The sequence below is a fragment of the Megachile rotundata genome, chromosome 3 (assembly GCF_050947335.1).
Source record: "Megachile rotundata isolate GNS110a chromosome 3, iyMegRotu1, whole genome shotgun sequence".
NCBI lineage: Eukaryota > Metazoa > Arthropoda > Insecta > Hymenoptera > Megachilidae > Megachile > Megachile rotundata.
The window spans coordinates 4605890-4629755 of record NC_134985.1 but is presented as its reverse complement, the minus strand read 5'-3'; positions in this window follow the sequence as shown (position 1 = coordinate 4629755).

Sequence of the window (23866 nt, the reverse complement as noted above, 5' to 3'; positions counted from 1 at the left end):
TTCGAGAATCAAATTGATGCACCTGCGGCTCCAAATTTGCAGGTGACCAGATTATTCTTTCAAAGCTTTCCTCTTCGCGCACAGCAAAATCTTCTGACTCGGATAAATCGAGTATTCTTATTCTTTTTATTTTCTTCATACCCTGCATACTTCTATTGATTTTATTTTCGACTTCCGAGTCGGATACTGAATTGTCAGAAATTGCCCTTTGTTTTCTATTTTCATGTGGCATATTGGGGTTAGAGACTCTAACAATGTATAAGGACATGTTAGAAAAAACAAATGGTATATTTATTTAAGGAAAAAGCAATAATTTATACCTGACACTGCCGTAAAAAACAAAGACTGTCTATTTTGTCTATCTATTGTTTTATTTGTACTGTTGTAAATCGATGTAAAGAAAAAAGAAGTATACAACAATTATTCATATGAAGACAATTATTGCGTATGAAGAGAATTTTTCAATTCAAGTAGTAAGCGAGTGAGTCGCTAGAGCGCGCCACTACACTGGCGCGTTATTCAAAGATCGCATCCGCGAAAGCCACTATAGTGGCGAGTCGTCCTGAAAGATGATATCCGCAAAAGCCACTATAGTGGTGTTCGCGCGATGGGTAAAATATTAATTATTTATAGTTGTTTTCGAAGGTTGTAAATCTTCGTCGACCCATGGCGTTTCCACAACTTGTTACGGAAGTGGAATTATATGTACAGTTAGTATTATAGAGTAGAATTGATAGAGTGGCTCAGAGTCCTCCACACTGGTGTGCCCAGGTCGATGAAGGATGTAGATCATCATCCCACTAGTTGTAATGATTGTTGTGTGTTGAAGTCGTTGATAGTGACAAAGTTAATGTAAGACTGACCAAAGTAAGTATATTTCAACGAAGCTAATCTAAGACTAACTAGTCGCCTCCAAACAGCCAGAAAGGAAAGCAATGAAGAAAGTTCAGGACGTGAAGGCGTTACCAAAAAGGGCCAATCAGGACAGATTGTTATTTGTGAAAAATACTGATTGGTGAGATGGTTCAGTGAATGGGATTCAAAGATTTTTAGCCTTCACTCCAGGGTTGTAAATAAGGTGTCGTTAATAAGGTGACCCAAACAGTTAAGTGATTTGGGTCCTTCAAAGGAAGTAATAAATGGGCACCCTGTGTTTATCATCGGAGTTCGAGCGCGTAGGCCCACTTTAGTGGGGTGCATAGTTTAGGACCATGGAAATAAACTTCTTTAAGAAAAAGTATATTGGTGTTAGGAAAACGTGCTTTTCTGACCTGTTAGAAGGCTATTGTCAATTGTTAAGAACGTCAAGTTGTGGAGACGTTCATATGGTCTTAAATATCAGTTTAAAATTGCAAAGGTGAAACATTTTTGGGCTTGACAAAATACCCATAAATATTAAGTTAATTATATTCCGAGCAACTCGGAACAAGTGGCGCGTCGTAGCTAAAAGGTTAAATAAACTATGAAAGAAACAACATGGAATTGATTTTTGTATATTCCAACATGATTACTCTAGAAAATATATTTGAAAAATATATATCCTACAATTGATTATTACAAATAATTTAAAACAAAATGACAAACTGTGTATCACAAGAAAATACAGATGAGTGCTACGGAGAAATGGAAAAATATTTATTATAAATAGATTACTGGTAAATGTGTAAATTTAAAATATTCTTTTTTGTCCGCAATACTTATACATTATTCATATGTGTATTTCGAAATATGTACTCCGTCGAAATCATACCCCAAGCCCCAATTCTCTGTAGGATGTGGGTTCCCTTGCCCAGTGTCGCCTCTTGTTATACCTACACTTTGATTACGGATTCTACATACTTATGTTATATTACAACACAATACTGTGTTCGAAGCCGTAAAACAACTTTAGAATACAGTTTGGAAAACTTCACCACCTACAGCTTCACATAAAATTCGTGATAATATATACGATATTAGCCCGGCAATCTTTATGAATCGAAAAGATCAAGTAATAGTAACTAAATTAAGAATTGGCCACACTAAATTAACACATTAATTTCTTATTACTAAATCAAACCCAAGGATTTGTGATGTGTGCAATGCACAAATTTCCATTGACCACATCCTAATTCAGTGCCCTAAATAAGGACGCAATATAAATTCTAACATTTTTGATAAATATCGGTCTCTATTATAAAATGTAATACCAATAGGTTTACGACACAGTCCCAAATCAAATGTGGTCACTAATAACCTAAGAAGGTGCATTAAAAAAAAAATACTGTATTCGACTTATATGCATGATTTCGGGATTGTAGCGTTTGCACCTGCTGCTACCTAGCGGTCTTTTAATCAGACTCATGAATGGCATCGATTTTAATTGATGTCGCCATTTTTCAAAAAAGTTCGAATTGCGAAATTTATATATAGATAATGGTGTATTTTAACTAATAGATCACTGAAGTATCATTCAATGTATTTTATCAATAGAATGTATAGGAATTTACATATTTCGATTCAAAAAATAAATATCACTATACTTTACAATAGAAAAACAATAGTATTGCATTGAATATGAAGAAGCGAATAAAAATGTTTAAACTATAAAAATAAAAATTTTTGAAACTTCAATCTTTTAAATAAAATATACAATAGTTTACAAATTAAATTTCAGGTTATGCATTTCGTTGGGAGATAACGTGATTAAACTTTGTTAATTATTTCGGGATTCTGATTAAAGGATCTCTACTACTACCGTTGTCATTGCTGTATCTAGACTTATAATAGGATAAACCTGTATAAACCTGTGAGCAACTACTTTCCTTGAACCAGATTTTGCAATCTTCTTCCATTACAGCTTACATTGTAGGTAGTCTAGAGTTTAGTAGAAGCAGTAGAGTTTAGTTAGAGTTTAGTTTGAATCTAAGTAAGTATGTACCTACTTATGTATATTGTCAATTTACCGAGGTAACAAGAGTGTTTCGCACAGCTAAATTGAGCTTAGGAAGCTACCATCACTTGCTTTATTTCATCAGATATATACGGAGTGATTGAAAAGTTTATCAACTTTTATTACATTTCATGAATTATAGTACTCGAACCATTCAAATCACTAGATATGCATGCTAAACATACTATACATCATTAGCAAAAAATAGGAATACAATAAGAGGAAATAATCCAGGCAGCATCTTTGATGTTTGGATAATACTGTTACTTTAAACTGGTTATGTAAACGAGCAAGGAATCTAAATCAAGCATGTCAATCTCTAATAATTAGAATCTATCTATCGTAATTTTTTTCTGAATAGCTAATAATGATTTTCGAATTCCTTGCCTTAATTTTACAACATTGAAAAGTTGAAAAGGAAAGACATATACTAAAATGATTGCAAAAATGATTATTATAAATGACTTATAAAATAATTTTCAGAAAAAAATACACCGACTTCGAAATGCACTAAAAAGTATAAAATAATTTCTATTTCCTAATGAAGTAATTTCTATTTCATTCAATCATACAATTACGTAACAGATATGAATGAAACCTATTTACTTGTTAGGTAGTATATTAAATACATTTCAACTTTTTCGGAGGCGGCGCAAAACTAAAAGATTTTCTTGAACATGTCAATCTTTGGACAGCCAAACATAGGCAAAGCTTGTATAGCTATTTCTTTTTCTATACATATGACTCGACAGCACGCCGCGAAATAGGTGTTAGTGCGTATAGAATGTAACTATGGTCTATCTAGCCCTTTGCGGATGGGACGGTTCGAAGTGAATCGTACCGTTGGGCCGAGCTCCTGCCGCGATAGTCATTAAAAATTGCCAGCGCATATTTTTGCTTAAACGCGGTTTTCGTTCATAGCATTCCAAGTCAAATTCTGGACGTATTATATGTACATGCACAGATTTACGTGCATGCACACATGTACGCGTTTCTCGGCTCTATCAGTTGTTTTCACGGAACGCATAGTTAAGTTTCTCGGCCATATCCACGCATTTACGTGGGACACATACATGCGTTTCTCGGCTCAATCAACTGTTTTCGCCAAACGCATATATGAGTTCTTCGACCAATTTGATGATTTACGCAGAACGCATATATGCAGCGGTAGTCCGCAAAGGGCTAGATTCATAGAGTATGCGACGGAAAGACTCGATCGCCGCATATACTATAAAGATAGAGCCCATCTGCCGCAAATTTGGTAATTCCCGTGTCGTGGGCTCCGTTTATAGGTTCTTAGATCCATGGCTTCCACATGCGAACGAAGTCAACTCAATTTCATTTATATCAGAAACGTTGAGAAATGAAGATGTAGTCGTTAAATTTACGTATATTACCAGATATATCTATAATGGTACGTATTCTTTCTCAGGATTTATTAATTTCCAATACGCCATTGCACAATCAACTGGTTACTGGCAGGAACGTTTACTGAGGTATTTTTAATTTTGCGCCGCCTCCGAAAAAGTTGAAATGTATTTAATACACTACCTAACGAGTAAATAGGTTTCATTCATATCTGTTACGTAATTGTATGATTGAATGAAATAGAAATTACTTCATTATTAAATAGAAATTATTTTATACATTTTAGTGCATTTCGAAGTCGGTGTATTTTTTTTCTGAAAATTATTTTATTTCACGCTTTTTAGTGAAATGGGGAGAATTGTATAGGATACTGTGAGACAGTTCTTCCGGGCTTTTTATTATCTGCGTAAATGCCATGAGCATAATTAAGTAAAAGACAACATGGATATTCGTTTTTCAATTTTTTTTGCAACAATAATCCTTTGCAACTAAAAAATGAAAAAATTTTCGGTAATGGTACCAATGGGGAGTCAGACTCTACAAGATGCAAAAGGCTTTGTTCCGATCGGACCACCCACCTAGGAAAAAACCGGCGAACATGCATAGAAAAAAAATAAGGGACACTCTTTCAGGGACAAGTACAAACTAATTACATCATGATTGAGGGTTCTTCATCCATTTGTTCCTTGTTAACTTTCTTTGCAAAAATTTACTGCGCATGTGTATCTCTGACGGTTTAGGACTGCGCAAGAGTCAAAGTATCCGTAAAATAATAGCAGATCCAGCGCAACAAATTTTCTAACAAATCAAATTGATACATTTTTAGAACGATACGGAGACTGTACCAAGCAATGGGAATAATGCACTAACGTCAACGTGAACTCATCTTGCTGTATAAGTCGCGTGTCAGAGCGGTAAAGCTTAGTTTAGTGTTTTGGTACAGAGCATTGTAATTGTCCTTTCTTGTCTTTCCCGTGCATAGCGCGGGGTGTTCCACTAATATTAATAACAATAGTTTTTCGCTAATATCACGAAAACTAGAGTTTTCCGTTAATTATGCATAAGGAAAAACTCGTTCGGAATCATGCCACTAATAACGTATTAGAAGGACAATAAAATCGCTCGAAGTTGTTTTCAAAAGTTAACAACAATTTTTTGCTAATATCTCGAAAACTAAAGCTTTCCGCGAAATTTGTATATGAATAAAATTGTTCAGAATCATATCCATAATAAGATATTAAAAGCGCACTAGAATCGAGAAAAGTTTATTTCAAAAGTTGTCGGTTGTTTTGCAATAACAATACTTTGTAATTAAAAAATGGAAAATTTTTTGATAATGGTACCAATGGGGCGTCGGAACCTACCAGATGCAAAAGGTTTCATTCCGATCGGTCCATCCAGCTAGGCGTAATCGGCGAACATACATAGAAAAAAAAAAAAAATATATACTTATCGAATTGAGTAACCTCCTCCTTTTTCGAAGTCGGTTAAAAATTGTCCAAAATGTATCGTGTTTGGTACATATTTCAGAAAAATTTCATAAAAGAGTATTCGGAAATAAAAAAATTTCAATGTTTACCCTTGGTTGCATCAGTATTGTGTACATCTATACGGATATTTAAACTTGAAGTATACTAATCGAGATATTATTGAATCTGTACTTGTGGTCCTTTTAAAGAATCAATGATTTTCAAATAAAGTCTGCTTTTCAAACAAGTAATTACAACTAATTTTACATTTTATAGGTAAGATAAGAAACGTATTCCAAATGATATTTCTGAACAGTATGCAAATATATTGTGGGCATATCAACATCTTTTGAAAGCAACGATAAGCGACATAGACTATATGTATACATCTCTGCATAGCGTGTATACGTTTGTACGTTTCAGGCAAATTCGCTAGCAGCATCAAACGAAAACAGAGTGAGGTAGGCATGATAGAGGAGTTTCCCTAAACTTAGATCTCTGTTAATTTATATTAATGCGTGTACATTAGCGTCTCCGAGATCCGTGAAAAGCAGAAGGTGCATGCTCGACTACAGCCAGTTTACCATCCAGACGTCGCATGTCATCAATTATTCATTACTACTTTGCGCGTATCAAAATCGAGGTAGCAACTCCGATTTGATTGCGATACAAGCTTCGAATCTACTGTAATACAAGAGGTCGTGCAACGGGGGGAAAATCGATTTCCACGGTACATACTCGCTGTGTATAATGAAACGAGAAACGCTGGAAATAAGCGGAGTAATAGGGACTTTAGTGTGAATATTCCGCAATAGAAATGGGAAATTAAATTTCCTTAAGCATTACGGAAAATTTTTGCCTATCTTTTTATGAAATCTGCATATTTATTCAGAAATATAAGAAGTAGGGGACGGTTGTTAATAAAAAATTATTAAATTTCTAATCAATACTCTTAGAGTGGTTAACCTGCAATAGCTATCGTCAAGCAAGACGACTACACTTGTAATTCCCTTACTGCAGGCAACTCTTTATCTTATACGTTTCATCTTTTTTATATTATTAACAGATTTCCAAACTGTCTTCAATCAGGTGTCGTTTGATAATGTTGTAATGCTCTCCATTCGGTTTTTAAATTTTGAATGATAGTATTCTATCACTGTATTGTTGGCAGCTAAAAACAATAATGAATAATATTAAACAATAAATAATAATAATAGAAGAAATTAAACATTATATACATCAAGTCATCAGAATCAGAATCAAGTCATTTATTATCAACTATGTATGTCAATATATTCGGGCAGGACTCCCGTGTTTTTTTAATTAATTTCGATATCCTAGTGTTTTTAGTTTTCGCGCAATATCGCACTTTTCCCCTAAAATTCGTATTTTTCAAAAACTACTCTATAATGATCACTCAATGGATGTTACAAAACAAAATTCGTGTTGGACAGTGTTATCGCTGAAGTGAGATAGGTCTTTAAAATGTTTAAGACACTCATATGTCACTTAAATTAATTATTTATAGGAAAAGCAAACAAAGGGAACACTTCACGGTTCTTAATATTGAGACAATGATGTTCTTGCTTTGTTCTTGAAGGCATATTGATTTGGGGCCCAAAGACCACAGGTAAGTAGTAGGAAGCATCAATACCGATAGCCCTATCTGTTTTACCCATTTATCTTTATCTAATACAGTTTACTAATTTGTCTTTTTTCTCATAGAACGTTAGAAAATAACAAATTGTTTGTAAGACGTGATCATCTACATAATTGGCAGTCTTTAATAGTATGTATTGAATAGTATAAATAACAGTTTAAAACGTGTTAAAATGCTGCAGTACCAAGTGTTTCACAATTTTCTACAAAGATAAAGGAGATGGCGCTTGCTTTCAAGTCGCAGGTTCATATAGTTCAGAAAACAAAACATGTCTGGTCTTGTTATATCTATAGTCACTGATTATAGTGTGACTGATCACAACGGTTAACTATCACTACACCAGTCAACGCGTAAATTAGTTCTTTGCTTTATTATAATCGAATGTTAGGAAATTTCCATTGACCCACCCCAATAAAGCAGGGATCAAGGGCACATGGCCGTCCTACGACGACCATCACGGGGTCGAGACCTGACGCTGTGACGTCCGGGCCATAAAACAACCCTGAGGCCCCAAGTTTCGCAAGGAACTAGGAAACCTCGCGGAGCGGGAAGAGGACATTCTTGAAAGACATTTCGAAGACACTACTTCGCCCTTGGAACCGGCTTTATAGAATATATATAGTATTCTTCAAATCGAACTTGGTTAGTGTTTCAAACAGTTTCTACCTCGTCTTACACAAAATATAAATTTAGAGTATAGTCTTTAATAACAAAGATATGACACTTATTTCTTACAATTTAAAACACACTTTAGTTGTAATACCTTCTAAGGTAGTCTAGTAATACTGCTATTTTATAACTTGTTGTTAACCTTTAACAACAATGGTTCCTGATATACCTTATATTAGTTTTTAATGCATAAATATTTTCCTATAATCTTTATTTTTATATAATCGTTCAGATGATCATTTCCTTAAAAAATGATACCTAGTTTACTGAATAGTATATATCGTTACGTTGTTTCCAATATTAAAAGTATCAGTCAAATTTTGATAAAATAAAATTTAAGCTTATTGTGCTATTTAAAGATTAGTGTAATAGATTATACACTAACTTAAATTTTCACGTAAATGTTTGATTTTAAGGAATAGAAAATATTCGGTACTTCTTTAAATATGTATGTAAGAACATATGTTCGTCGTGTACGGAATTGTGTTTTGTTACAATGACTACGTAAAAGCTATTTTACGATATGACAGACATGCGTGTAAGCTGTCGCAAAGTTCACACATGAAGGACGTAATCGTGCAACGTTGTGCATGCAAGAATGGTGGGATCTGATATACAAAGTACATAACACCGTACATTATACTCGAATGAAATGCATTTTTACAAAACGTTCCATATATTCTACTTCTGAAGTGACATATATAATAACAAAATTTGTTAATTTCCTACATTTATTTTCTTGTTATTTAGACTGCATGGCCTTAAAATAATTTATGTGGCTGTTGATAAGAATTCTTTGATACAACCGCCTCGAAAAGCAAAATACAATGTAATGTAATTAAATAATAATATGCCTCACACGCTAGAGCTTAAAATGGCATAACGTAATTATATACTTGTATATACAAAAATTATATATACAAATTATATAATATACAAAAAAATCTATTATATACAAAAAACAACAAATTAATGAAGTTGCTACATTTAATTGTCACGCACGCATCTTTTTCATAGCCTCTGATGGTTTTATTATTTTCGCTCACCTGTTTCTTTATTCCTCCTTTCATTTCTTCCTTTTATTAATCTAACTCTAATTTCAGACTTTAGCCCTAATTCAACTTATCTGATCCTTCATCCCAATTTTTGTATGACTTCTTTGTATTTTACCTTATCTTACTTCGAGTTATACATATAGTAAGTATTAAACCTTTTTTAACCGACTTCGAAAAGGGAGGAGGTTACTCAATTCGATTAGTATATTTTTTTTTTTCTATGTATGTTCGCCGATTACGCCTAACTGGGTGGACCGATCGGAACGAAACCTTTTGCATCTGGTAGGTTCTGACTCCCCATTGGCACCATTAAAAAAAATTTTTCATTTTTCAATTGCAAAGTATTGTTATTTCAAAAAAACCGGTAACTTTTGAAATAAACTTCGAACGATTTTAATGTCCTTCGAGTATGTTGTTAGGGGCGTGGTTCTGGACAACCTTTTCCTCTTGCATAATTGACGGAAAGCTTTTGTTTTCGAGATATTAGCGAAAAACTAATGTTATTAATATTAGTGGAACGCCCCGTGCAATGCACGGGAAAGACAAGAAAGAGCAATTACAATGTACTGTACCAAAACACTAACTATGCTTTACCGCTCTGACACGCGACTTATACAGCAAGATGAGTTCACGTTGACGTTGGTGTATTATTCCCATTGCTTGGTACAGTCTCCGTATCGTTGCAAAAATGCATCAATGTGATTTGTTAGAAAATTCGTTGCGCAGGATCTGCTATTATTTTACGGATACTTTGACCCTTGCGCAGTTCTAAACCGTAAGAGATATACATGCGCAGTAAATTTTTGCAAAGAAAGTTAACAAAGAACAAATGGATGAAGCACCCTTAATCATGATGTAATTAGTTTGTACTTGTCCCTGAAAGAGTGTCCCTTATTTTTTTTTCCATGCATGTTCGCCGGTTTTTTCCTAGGTGGTTGGTCCGATCGGAATAAAGCCTTTCGCATCTTGTAGAATCTGACTCCCCATTGGTACCATTACCAAAATTTTTTTCATTTTTTAGTTGCAAAGGATTATTGTTGCAAACAAAATTGAAAAACGAATATCCATGTTGTCTTTTACTTAATTATGCTCATGGCATTTACGCAGACAAAAAAAAGCCCTGAAGAACTGTCTCACAGTATCCTATACAATTCTCCCCATTCCACTAAAAAGCGTGAAAAAAAAATACACCGACTTCGAAATGCACTAAAAAGTATAAAATAATTTCTATTTCATTGAATCATACAATTACGTCACAGATATGAATGAAACCTATTTACTCGTTAGGCAGTATATTAAATACATTTCAACCTTTTCGGAGGCAGCGCAAGAGTAAAAGATTTTCTTGAACATGTCAACCTTTGGACAACCGAACATAAGCAAAGGTTGTATAGCTACTTTTTTTCTATGCATATAACTCGACAGCACGCCACGAAGTAGGTGTTAGTGCGTATAGAATGTAACTATGGTCTATCTAGATTCATAGAGTATGCGACGGAAAGACTCGGTCACCGCATATACTATAAAGATAGAGCCCATGTGCCGCTTTGCACATAGAAATTATTTTATACTTTTTAGTGCATTTCGAAGTCGGTGTATTTTTTTTCTTAAAATTATTTTATTTGGATTTAATAGAAATGAAGCTATCAATATTCATATTTAAATAATTTTGTACATTTTCTGAAAGTATTAAAAGTCTCTTTATACTGTTACTAGAATAGCAATGCGCAAATTTTCCGACCATTGGTGGTACTTATTGTTAGTACCAGAGAATGTGGCATTATCCTTTTTGGATGAAGTAATATCGTTGAATTGATTAAAAAATGACAATACGAAACATTCAATGAAGAAACTTGTAATACTTCCGGAAAACAAAATTGTGTAAATATGAATACTGATAGCTTTGTTTCTATTGAATTCAAAAACTGATTTAACATGTACAATATAGCTACAGATTTTTTAGAAAATGACCTCCCTTTGCAGAAAAATCATATATTTCATATCAAAAGGTTTACAAATTTAAAAGTGGTAAACGATACTGCTAAATGTGGTGCTAAATTAACATCTAAATATAACCATTTGTTAACCAAAAATGATGAAGAAACACAATACATTTTACAAATAATTAAGAATTATAAAAGCCTTTATCCCGATGTAATCAGATCTACATTCACACAGAATATATATTAAATATATATTACGTAAAATTTAATAATAGGCTAATTTATTCAAGATATAAGATATAACTTAAATTTGAGTAAGGAATATCTCGTTTACAACTATTTAAAAAGGAATTCATTTATAATACAATCAAGATTTTTAGAAAATTTAGCAAATTTTGAACAAATGGTATACCACTCCCAATTGTCCAAGAATCACATTCTCCGGTGACTCAAACGCTACGATACATATCAAGTTTAAAACTAAAATTTAATAATTTTATTTATATTGTTTAAAACCGAATGCAAATGCTAGTACTACACGTGTAAAAAATTATATTTTTAGTACAAAATATTCACTGATACTTTCAAAATAAAAGGCCACAAACATATCCGATGTTAATCTGAAATTGTGCAAATTTGAAAACTTCATCCCAATTGCAGCACGGGTTCTTGTCATCCTATCATGCTGAAACTTTGACATTATCATTTTTTCACAAAGCGTCAAAATTTTAGGTGGTGAGACCATGAAAAAGTCGAAAAGGAATATCAAACTCTATAGCTAAGGGCCACCCTAATATAGAAAATATTATTATATTAACTTACATCTGCATATACTGATGTCAACCCACGGGTTGGCGCGTGACGCAGCTAATCCAGGTGTTTAGAAGAGATACAGCTTTAATTAAGGTTAAAATAGTGCGAATTGCGTTCAGCAGTTGTTATTTTCACTATCATTCTTATTTGCTGAAATGTAACGGTAGAAGTGTTCATGGTAGGGATAAGCGTAGCTTCTTTTACTTTGAATCGACCTGCTCACGTGCCAATTCGTTAGTCAACATCTGTAATTCGTGTTTCTAAACTTTAAACAGATAATAGACTTAAATTAAGTTTAATTTGTTATAATTTGACCATGCTATAACAATAATTGTTTGTTCCAGTTTGATGTATTAAATTGAAGAAAATATAATTGTTGTTTAAATAATAAACTATATTTTACAGATTAATAGGTTACAAAAATCATAATGTACAAAATTAGGTTTTGTTATACTAGAAGCAGTTAAACATGAACATATCGCTGCAATAAATCAAATATCTCTAATATGTATTATATCCATAATATTGAAGACGCGTACAAGTATACATAGGAAAGTGTTCTTCTATATTTCCAATACTTTTGAAAAGAATACAATTTAAATTGTACGTGTACAATCATTTTGTTACTAATTTTTGTTAATATAATATAATAACAGTTAACATACATATATTGTTCCTAAAAGTGTACAGTATGCAAAGTACTGCTTGGATATTTTATAACAACATAGCGCTGATTTAAGGTAAAAACGTTTCAATGTCTAAAGAATACGCCAAATTAATTTCGTTGCGTATATAAAACTCTTAGAATAATAGGTTATAGGCCCAGATGCTCGTGCGGGAAAAAGTATGAAATTGTCAAAAAAGTGTTGTGTTCGACAGAAAGCGTATTCTTTGTATAGTCTTTATTTTTCAAGAAATGCAAAAATTATTTTAATGTATTCGGCACGTATTGAAACATTTGTCTGCGAGTGACCTAGATCGATCGTAATATCGAGAATTGGTGCATCGACATCAACAGCGAAAACGTGGGACAAAGTCGATCGAAAAGCTCCCGGTCCGATATAATTTTTTTCAGCTTCAGAGTTGAAACAAATTAAAGATTGTATTATACAAAAGCGAACAAAGAAGAAGTTACACGCAACTTATCAATTGACTGAATCAACTAGAAAAGTGACACTTCTGAAACAAAGATGGTTGACGGAGAAAACGTCTGTATGTAATAAAAAAATTTATCGATGCAGATGATAAATTTCACGAAATGGAAGTGGAGATCAAACGATCATCTGTTAATAATTTTATTGTTGTACAATTTTCCTGCTAGTTTTTATAGTGCGATAGAATCGTGAGATAAAAATAAACCTCATGGAAGAAAGTGACGCGAAGTTTTTGAAACCACATGAAATGTTATCCTGCGTTGTGATTAGAGGCAACTAGAAATGGAAGAAGGACCAATCTGAAAACATAACAACTAATCGAGAAGAACAGAAGCCGAAATTTCCATTTCCAGAAGAAACGAAAAGCATCTGACTGTAGTAAGAAATCCGTGCAAAATGTAGTTACAACTACTTCGTTTTTTTCTCCATAATAAATGATGTTCAGAGCATATAAAGAGACTTGATATATAACAAGCATCATTTATGATGATGGTGAACAAAAATTCATGTACATGTACAAATTAATGTACCTCGTCATAAGACTAGGTTCCGAAGAGTTTCTAGATCGAGTGAATATATTTGTCACTGAAAGGAGCACTTTCGGAAGATGAAACTGATGAATAAAAAATAACCACTCGAAGTGAATTTCGTGCATTAATCGAAAACGAAATCTTGAAATTAATGGATGGTGTAGAAAATTAAACTACATGTATATAATTGTGGGATGCGAGATAGGACTGTTTGTGCGGTATGGATCGAGCAAGGTGTGAATGAAAAGTGTTTGGATCGAGTGCAGTGTGAATGAAGAGTGTTTGGATCGGGTGACAATTTTTCGTAATAGGAATGTGTGTATGATTGGATTTGGGAGAGGAAAAGTGTGAGAGGTTAGAAGGAACTGGGCAGTCGAGCGAGAAAGTTTAATGAGAGAAGTCGTGCGAGAATGAATTGTACTTTGTTTTTTTTTATATTAAATATCTCTGTTTTCTAAAACGCGTCAACGAGTTATTTGAACCAGCCACAAAGACCCTTACATAATTGTATAGTATACATATAAGGTATAATTGTATTACAAATTAAATAGGATTCCAACGAAAATTTAGAGCACAGGAAGACGCGAGTCGTCGTAAAAGAATATTCTCAATGTCCTAGTGTTCAGTTTTATGAGGCTTGCACCAGCTCGATTCAGTTATTGATGGCATTGACTATACAATATAATTAGATATAAGCAGGGTTTTTCTCAACAGTAAGATCGAAGGAGAAATTTTCATAGAGATTCCTGAATTATTCCAGAAGATTTAAGCAGAAATAATTTCGGAACAGAGCGAGATAAATGATTAAACTTGCAACATCTTAAGGTAAATTCAGCAGGCTAAGGAAATGGATAAGATCTGCTTAGTAAAAAAGGCTTTATCTGGTTTGATGCAAGTAAAGTTATAGTGACACAAGAAGTACTTAAATAATATGTTGATATAGCTTGAATTGCTGTATGTCTGAATCTACATATATCGACAAACAAGGTTCAGATAAGGTGACAACGTACGTGGACGGTATGTTAACGATTTTAGTAAGTCTCCGCCAACAGGATGAATTCAAGCAAAATGTAAGAAGGGAGTTCAAGATAACAGACGTAGGTGAAGTAAAGCATTGTCTTGGCTTGAAATTCACTTGAATGAATGAGGAAATACAAATTTACCAGAACATGTACGTTGAAATCTTCACACCATTAAATCCAACCTTGAAGTTGAAGGGAGTAGAGCATCCAGAATTAGAAGAATATCCTTTTAGAGAGTTTATAGGAGTCTTGATGCATTTGATAGGATTAAATTACCGAATTTAGGATTCGGTACAATGAGGGAAGAAATGGATGATTTATAAATCCTTTTTTGCTGTTTGTGAACTTATAACGTTTCGAAATGAGATAATGCCTGTAACAATATTTTAAAAATTTAATTTGCCTTATTAAGTAGGAATTCATACACCTTGAGATAAATGAGAAATTTTACGATCAACAGCGTAAGTTCTTCACAGTGTAACGGTTCGATAATTTCTGCTTTTCTGGATCCTAATGATTAATTTTTTTAAGAAAAGGAAGATTTATAAAGTGCTAATAACATATTTCTTGACAGAAAAAGCATACGTACGAGCGCGGAGTACTAGTCCCTAATGGCGTATTATCAGGCAGTTGCTGCATTTGTTAATAAGCTTATAACTAATTTCGCTTTAAGTAATGGAAGTATACTAAATCCAATACAACAATTATAATCTTATCCTGTTATCTCAACAATAGAAAGTATTGAAGCACGAATTAAATAACAATTATTAAGTGAAGTACGTTAAGTATAGTACTTATAATTGTAAGTATTGTAAGTTAATCAAGAATGTTATTGGTAACGGGTGAGGGTCACCAAATAAACTAGTGGGCGATTTTAAAAAAAATATACTGCAATGCTTTACTATGACTTTTTACGGCGAATGCCAATACAGGAGTGTCTTCCTGGACACGATCTCGTCTTGAGGATACCCCCGTAAGCATGGCTGTTTAGCGCATTTAGGCCCAGCGAAGTTCCCTGAGGAAAGGGGAATGCAATGAGAAAAGGCACATGGCCTGTGTCGACCGTTCGTCGATTTCTATTTACTAACAGCATCTTATGTTAATTTCTATATACATATATGTGCGTTGCAGCGTCTGCAATAGTAGCGACGATTAAATAACGCGAAGTGCTAAAATGGCTAAGTGGACTGTATCTAAAAATGTATTCGACTCCGGATAAACTCACTCTTTAATTCTGATGTTTACTGGTTACTACTTGTATCGAGAGTGTTTTGCGAATGGCACGACTCGCTGTTGTCTTGACGCCTACGTAGACGACGGAGTCAAAGGTCGTACGTTGATTGGTTCTTCGGTTTTTCTACAAAATTCCAATCAGTGTTCCTCTTGAAAATTGGGCCCACCTTTTATAGCTAACTTACAGCGTCTTCTCCTAGGTAGAGCGGAGAAGCCGGCGAGTTAGCAGGAGGACCCCGGACGTCCGCTAATGCTGCGATTTTTTCTTCTAGGTATATTTGGCGACCATAAGTTACCGGCAGGTCCGTACGTGACCTTTTCTAAAATTAACCTTCGGAAAAAACCATGTTTATGATCGAAAAATGGCCGTCGAGGACGAAGCGAAAATTAACTCTAAATTTATGACGATGACATAAAAAAAAATAAAGACTAGAAAAACCCGACATGTTTGGCTCAAAAACGACTCTCTAATGGTCCGATCATAAATAAACTTTTGAAATCCTCTCGTGTAATGTGTATTTCTTTGTAAGACTTAACAATTTCAGCGATTTAAAAAACGTTAAACATCTCGACACTAATTTCCTTGAACATTAGGGTGTATCAAGGTTGTAAAAATATACTTGCTCTGGCGTAATTCAGCAGTGTAAGCATCCAGGAGAAAATAAAAGGCCATTTCAGCAGCTATAAACTCTTAAGGATAAGAACGTTTTTCCGGTAGAGATCATGAGTAAATTCGGATTACTTTCGGTTCGTATGAACTTCTTGCGAAACGTTGCTGCCGTATAAACTTGTTCTACTGATTTAATTTAATTTCACAAACGTAATTAAAAAAACAACCATTAGCTCTAATTAGGAACATGTTCCTCCGTTACTAACATTTTAATCAATTCGCTAATGGCTAGTAATATTTCGAAACTGCAACTAATTGTGTATGCTTGTAACGAACGAATTTCGATTTACTCAATACTATATAGTAATATCAGTTTTTAAGATGCACGATTCAGAATTAATATGTATATACTTCAATCATAACTCGTGTATAAATTTTCAGATTTTATTTTACAATTACAAAGTAAGATAGAAATCTACTCTAGGCAGAGTTTAGAATTCTTTTCTAAGCAAGTGAAATTTCATTACTAATTGTAAGTTACAACCTGAATCATAATTTCTCTCATTTTTTGAAAATCGTGCTAGGCCCGAAGTACCATTGGTTGCTCGTTACTTGTGCAGGTAAGATTGTATAATGAGAGTACGTCGAATAAATCTATCTCATTTTAAAATTACTACGGAATGTAATGTTTGTAAATGTAGTGTAAATTGTCAGATATTTACCAGATCCAATTAGAGAAACAAGGAAAAGTTAGTAATAGCGTTGAAAAATTGATGTTCATTTAAACAAAGAAATTCAATATTATCAGAACTTGTTCAAAATCGACGACACATCAAGTTACATACCTTGAAATTACAATTGTAGAAATAAAATCTTACATCTGGTTATTTTGCTACGAGTACAATTTGAAATGCTCTTTATGCTTTTTACGAATGTATTTTCGGTAATACATTATCTGTACCATCTGTTGTATCATAACTACCTAATATTGAATTACTGACAACATGAAACTACGGGTAACAATTAAAATATATGTATAGTAATATCAAATGCATAATTAAAAAGTTGAAAATTTAGAGGCATAGTAATTTTTTATTTTCTTTTGTTGAAGTTTAGTGTTACGTTCCGAACAGGAATATTTTTCAAAATTTACGTGGCCATAAAAGCCTATATTCCTTGCGACGGTAATTATAACCGCGTCACGCTCATACCTGCGACGCCTACAATAATTGTTCAGAAATCAATTAACGGCATATGAAGAGGTATAAAATGTCTAAAATATTGTAAAAGATTGTAAAAATAATGATATTTTTAATAAAAATGCTGATTGCCCCTCTTCACAGGAGGTGATGTTAAATTATATATCTAATAAACATTGCAACAAACAACAAATTCCAAAAACACGTATCCTCTATTTTTGTCCATAGTTTACGTACACGAAGTTGCAACAAAATAGATCAACATTTAGTGCAAAAATTTAAAAAAAAATTATAAATTTTTAAAATATTATTTAAACAAATAGAGTTTATTGAAATTTTTTTACGCACAAAAATTCCTTATTTAAAGACCAACAATTTACAAAAAAAAGAATCCAATTATCTTCTTTAATTCCGGAGATATTCCCAAAAATATGATTCCAACCCCCAACTTCGAGGGCTATTTTCACCCTTTCAATGTGAACGATGGCCGATAAAGAAAATACGTGTCAAATATTTTCTTGAGAACTATTTTTCACATAAGTTTCATTAAAATCGGTGTGTCGCGGTTCGATATGTTTCCTTGTAAGATTGTTAATATAACACATTCCTTCCTTGAAATCAACGTGGTCCCATGGCCAAATTCTTAGATAATTTTACTTCTCCGAATCGCCAAACATAAATGAGAAAGCGCGCTCGTGAGGTCCGATAACGCCAAGCGTTCTGGAATGTTCCTAGTGGATCCGCGATGCAACATACAATTGCAATAGAAATTATCCATAGATTTTCATTATACCGTTATTGTAAGCACTTATACGTCAGTCAGTCCTACGATAGTTACCGATACAATAGTTACGGTACCGAGCGCAATTAATTTGAATAATTGTAAAGACGAAATAATTGTAATAAAACGGAAAGAATTGTCCATTACGCTCTAAGTTTCCCGCATCGAGGATGATGGACAATTCTTTTCGTTTCGTACTCTTCGGACTTACCGTTGGGATCGTAGACCCTCGGCTATCAGTTTCGGCAGGCAGAGTCAAACCCGCGGCACTTACCGCAACAATAAGACCGATTTTATGACTTACTACTCAAACCGAGACGTCACTGCTGAAAATCACTAAATTTCTAAGCGTTATATCTCGAAAACTAATAAAAATCGGGTAAGTACATAAAACTTTGATGAATTCGTCTTGAAAAGCACTATCGCCTGATCGAAAAAAAATATATAGTTCCATTTAAAAAACGAAACTTCACCATCATATCTTTTACATTAATAACAATAAAAAAATTTTGCTTCCGCCAAAACATGGGGCCTCTTTTGCCCTGCAATTTCCATATAAGCACTTTTTCGTGACATCAATAGTTCATGAGATATCACCCTGTAACACTTTGGCGCGGACACCCTGTATATTTGGCGATCGACAGTTGATCGGCGGCCCTGACAACAGCTAATGTTTGCTTTTTCTTACTTCGTTTCTTTATATGCTCCTAACTGCCGTATCGTTCAAACTCTAACGGCTTGACTTCCTACAGAGCTGACTTGAAGGACTACACGAATACTCGAGAAAAATTCAAAGATATTGACTTGTTGAAGTTCTATATCTAACTATACAAGTCTATGATTGACTAAATGATTGTATGATGGAGTAAGCGATTTTATGTTTGACTAAATGGCCGACATGGCCATATGGCCTAATATGACCGATGTCACCTCGGCATAATCGTTCCTGGCTAGGAAAGGACGTTCTGATAGACAAAAAAATTTACAGAATTGTGTAAGGGAGGTAACAAGTCTCCGTCTTTCCTGGGTTTTCCTACTCGTCGTTTTTAGTTAATAATCCGGTGGGTTTTGATGCTTGACCGTAGCACGCAATAAAGTAAAGAAGCACCCTAACTTTCACAAAACATGCTAGAAAAAGCAGGCTAGAAAGTTAGAAATGCTAGTATCTGGCAACTAAATATGGATACTGAACGAAAAACTACAGTAAAAATCACGGATCTTTATGGCTTCATGAATTTATGACTGCCATGGAATGGTTGTAAAAATTTACGCGATATGAAACTATATAAGCGATTGAGAAAGGTGTCGGTTGTAATATCAGTAGCAAATTCTATGTGTATAACATTTGCGAGCAACGTGAGCTCGCCCCGCTTCCTTGATTAGGAAGGGACTAGGATATTCCACTCCACAGGTAGCAAACACGCGTGCCGGGACAGTCGGCTAACTTGTAAACGTGAGTTTGTTTATTTAGATACGCCCGGAGACGGGCGTTGCTTCTACGAATTTTGTCGTTATATTTTCTGTGAATTCTGTCTGGTTTAAAGCCCAGCTTGGGCTTCTCAGTAAGAATAAAAGTACTTTAATCTATGAATGATTTAAATGGAGGGTTCGGGCCTCCAGGTACTGGATAGCGGAGTGGTCTGACTGGTCGTTAAAGAAAGTTAGAAACCTCTTTCATTTAGAATTAACATAAGACAATATATATATTCTGCAAATCCAACACATACATACATGTATATCCAACAATAAGAGTTTCGTTCATTTATCACGATATTAAATCGCACGCATAAAAAAAAGAAATATTTACGAATTTTGTAATACAATTTTATTTCGTTTAATCTAATAACTTTCAATGTGTCGGCGCTCGAAGATGCGAAAGGAAAGTAAATGCTTTACGTGAAATCTCGATTGGTTATTTACATATACAGGGTGTTCGACTACTGGTGGGCATAATTTTAGGGGGTGGTAGCTGGGGTGATTCTGAACAACTTTTTCCTTTACCAAAATGCTGGTTAAAGCTTAGTTTTTGCATTATTAATGAAAAATACTGACCAATCAGAGCGCGAGAATAGCGCGCGCTCAGATGCGAGAGCGACGGGTCCAAGCGTGACAGTTGACTCTGGTCATGAACAAACAAATCGCGCAATATCGGTAACATAGTTACCATCATCGGTAATACGTCAGCCGGTAAGTAGATATAAAATTTACAACTATTAATAAGTATAAATTTATTAACGAAACTAATTGTATGGATTAAGCGAAAATAAAGGTAAAGATCAAGCGCAGTTTTTTTAGATAATTAAAAAAAATGACTATTTGTTTAACGACATAAAATGAAAGAATACTCGGACGCTTACCTCATGAGTGAATTTACGATGCGAGAATTCTTCATTAATTTTAAAGTATATCGTCGTATGACAAGAAACCTATTTACTCGCTAAAATCCACAAGAGCATATCGATACCCGCTCTATGGGATTGTCAAGTAAAAAGGGTGACTGTCATATTTGATGTTTTCCGTATAATAATAGTACAATTTTCGGAACCCACACTAAACAAACACACAATCACACAAGCACCACGATTGTCTAGTTCTTAGTATCGAAACGTTAAAAATATCCACCTTTTTTACACATCAATTCGTTTACAAAAGTTCCTCACCATGTACACATGACACATTATGCGCGATGAGTAATTCAAAGAAAAAAATCAGTTATTGCAAGATGTATTACTGCGATCGCACAACACGTATTACCGACAATATTAAATTTACTTTATTTATTTTGATGAGTCGAAAAATTTATCTTTACGACACGAATTACTTTTAACGAATATGCACAGATGCGTATTTTGACCAAACGTTTTACAATAATCTCAGAACGATCAAACATCAACAAAAGAAAAGCGAAACAGTGACCCCCTCTCAACGGGAAAAAGATTCCATAATAACCTAAGAAGCTCGCTCGTCGAGAAATGTAACATGATCAGCCTGAGGGAGGGATTGTAGTGGGAAGACAATACCAATGCAAGTTCTTTGTTTCTAAAATTCTGTACAAAACGTCAGTTGGTTGTCGATAATCGAACGGGTGCGCTTAGAAGAGAATGGTGCACATTTCAAACATTATAGTAAATTTAATATTGTCGGCAATACGTGTTGTGCGATCGCAGTAATACATCTTGCAATAACTGATTTTTTTCTTTGAATTACTCATCGCGCATAATGTGTCATGTGTACATGGTGAGGAACTTTTGTAAACGAATTGATGTGTAAAAAAGGTGGATATTTTTAACGTTTCGATACTAAGAACTGGACAATCGTGGTGCTTGTGTGATTGTGTGTTTGTTTAATGTGGGTTCCGAAAATTGTACTATTATTATACGGAAAACATCAAATATGACAGTCACCCTTTTTACTTGACAATTCCATAGAGCGGGTATCGATATGCTCTTGTGGATTTTAGCGAGTAAATAGGTTTCTTGTCATACGACGATATACTTTAAAATTAATGAAGAATTCTCGCTTTGTAAATTCACTCATGAGGTAAGAGCGTCCGAGTATTCTTTAATTTTATATCGTTAAACAGTCATTTTCTTTAATTATCTAAAAAAACTGCGCTTGATCTTTACCTTTATTTTCGCTTAATCCATACAATTAGTTTCGTTAATAAATTTATACTTATTAATAGTTGTAAATTTTATATCTACTTACCGGCTGACGTATTACCGATGATGGTAACTATGTTACCGATATTGCGCGATTTGTTTGTTCATGACCAGAGTCAACTGTCACGCTTGGACCCGTCGCTCTCGCATCTGAGCGCGCGCTATTCTCGCGCTCTGATTGGTCAGTATTTTTCATTAATAATGCAAAAACTAAGCTTTAACCAGCATTTTGGTAAAGGAAAAAGTTGTTCAGAATCACCCCAGCTACCACCCCCTAAAATTATGCCCACCAGTAGTCGAACACCCTGTATACACTAGTCAAAAAAATTAAGGGAACAAAATAATTCCTTAAATTTTTAGGTCATTTTCAAATTGCTCTACCTCCGTTGCAATTCATCACAGAAGACATCCAGAATAGTCATTTTAAAGCTTCAAGTCTCTAGTTTTCGACCCTTTATCTCAAAAATTTCTTGAGCCCAGTATCATTAACAAAATATACAAAAAATCGCAATGAAAAAATTTTAGAATTTTTTTTCTTTTTTCTAAGGTTTATAAAAACATAGAAAAATTTTTTTTATTAATGCCACTTCTAGGCTGCTGTTCCTTGTTCCTTCCCCTATAATTTGCACGTCCATGAAGTTTGTTTCGATGATCGGTTGCAAAGTTATGAGCTACCAAAGCCGAAATGACGCGTTTTCCTTTGATAGTCATTATCTCATGAACCCACTATCGAACAGAAATTGCAAATACGGTTCCAGAAAGCGGAGAATGCACCCTTTAAGATAGCTATATCAGTTTTTGATTAGATATTTTTTTTATGCTTAATATTGATGTAAAAAAACGTCAAAAAACGGCGTTTTTTCCCCAAATTACAAAAGTTACGGTATCTTTGTAAATAAGTATTGTAATGATTATGCCTAGGTTTTTTTTTAAGCTCATGTTGCCCACAAAATGTGTTCAAAGTTTCAAATGGCTCCGATTCTTTGTTCCCTATGAAAAGATGTATCAAACTTTGAAATTTGAACGGAAAGTGTTAAGGAAACATCAATATTGCTCCTATCCGCGACTAATCCGTTTGTTCGGTAAAAAAGTTTGTGTCTCTACATTTACCGGTACTTTTGTTGAATTTTTAAAGAATGCTTTGGTCTGAGAAGGTCGGATTTACGCTTCCTCTTGTGTGTGTGAGTTCGTGTATATGTGTGCCGTGTATATGCAAGTATATGAACGTGGGCGCGCACAGATCTGCGCGCCTGCAGCAATGTCTGCGCGGGTGAGTGTAATTTTGTTGTTTGAATACAAATTCGAGGGCTTGTAAATTTAATATTGAGTATTACCACCACGGTTGTTAATTACATCTTGCAAACGTTGACGCATATTAATGCATCGCCGTATCATGGCTTGGGGAATTTGGTTCCAAAGTTTGATCCATATTTTCATAGAGAACAAAGAATCGGAGCCATTTGAAACTTTGAACACATTTTGTGGGCAACATGAGCTTAAAAAAAAACCTAGGCATAATCATTACAATACTTATTTACAAAGATACCGTAACTTTTGTAATTTGGGGAAAAAACGCCGTTTTTTGACGTTTTTTTACATCAATATTAAGCATAAAAAAAATATCTAATCAAAAACTGATATAGCTATCTTAAAGGGTGCATTCTCCGCTTTCTGGAACCGTATTTGCAATTTCTGTTCGATAGTGGGTTCATGAGATAATGACTATCAAAGGAAAACGCGTCATTTCGGCTTTGGTAGCTCATAAC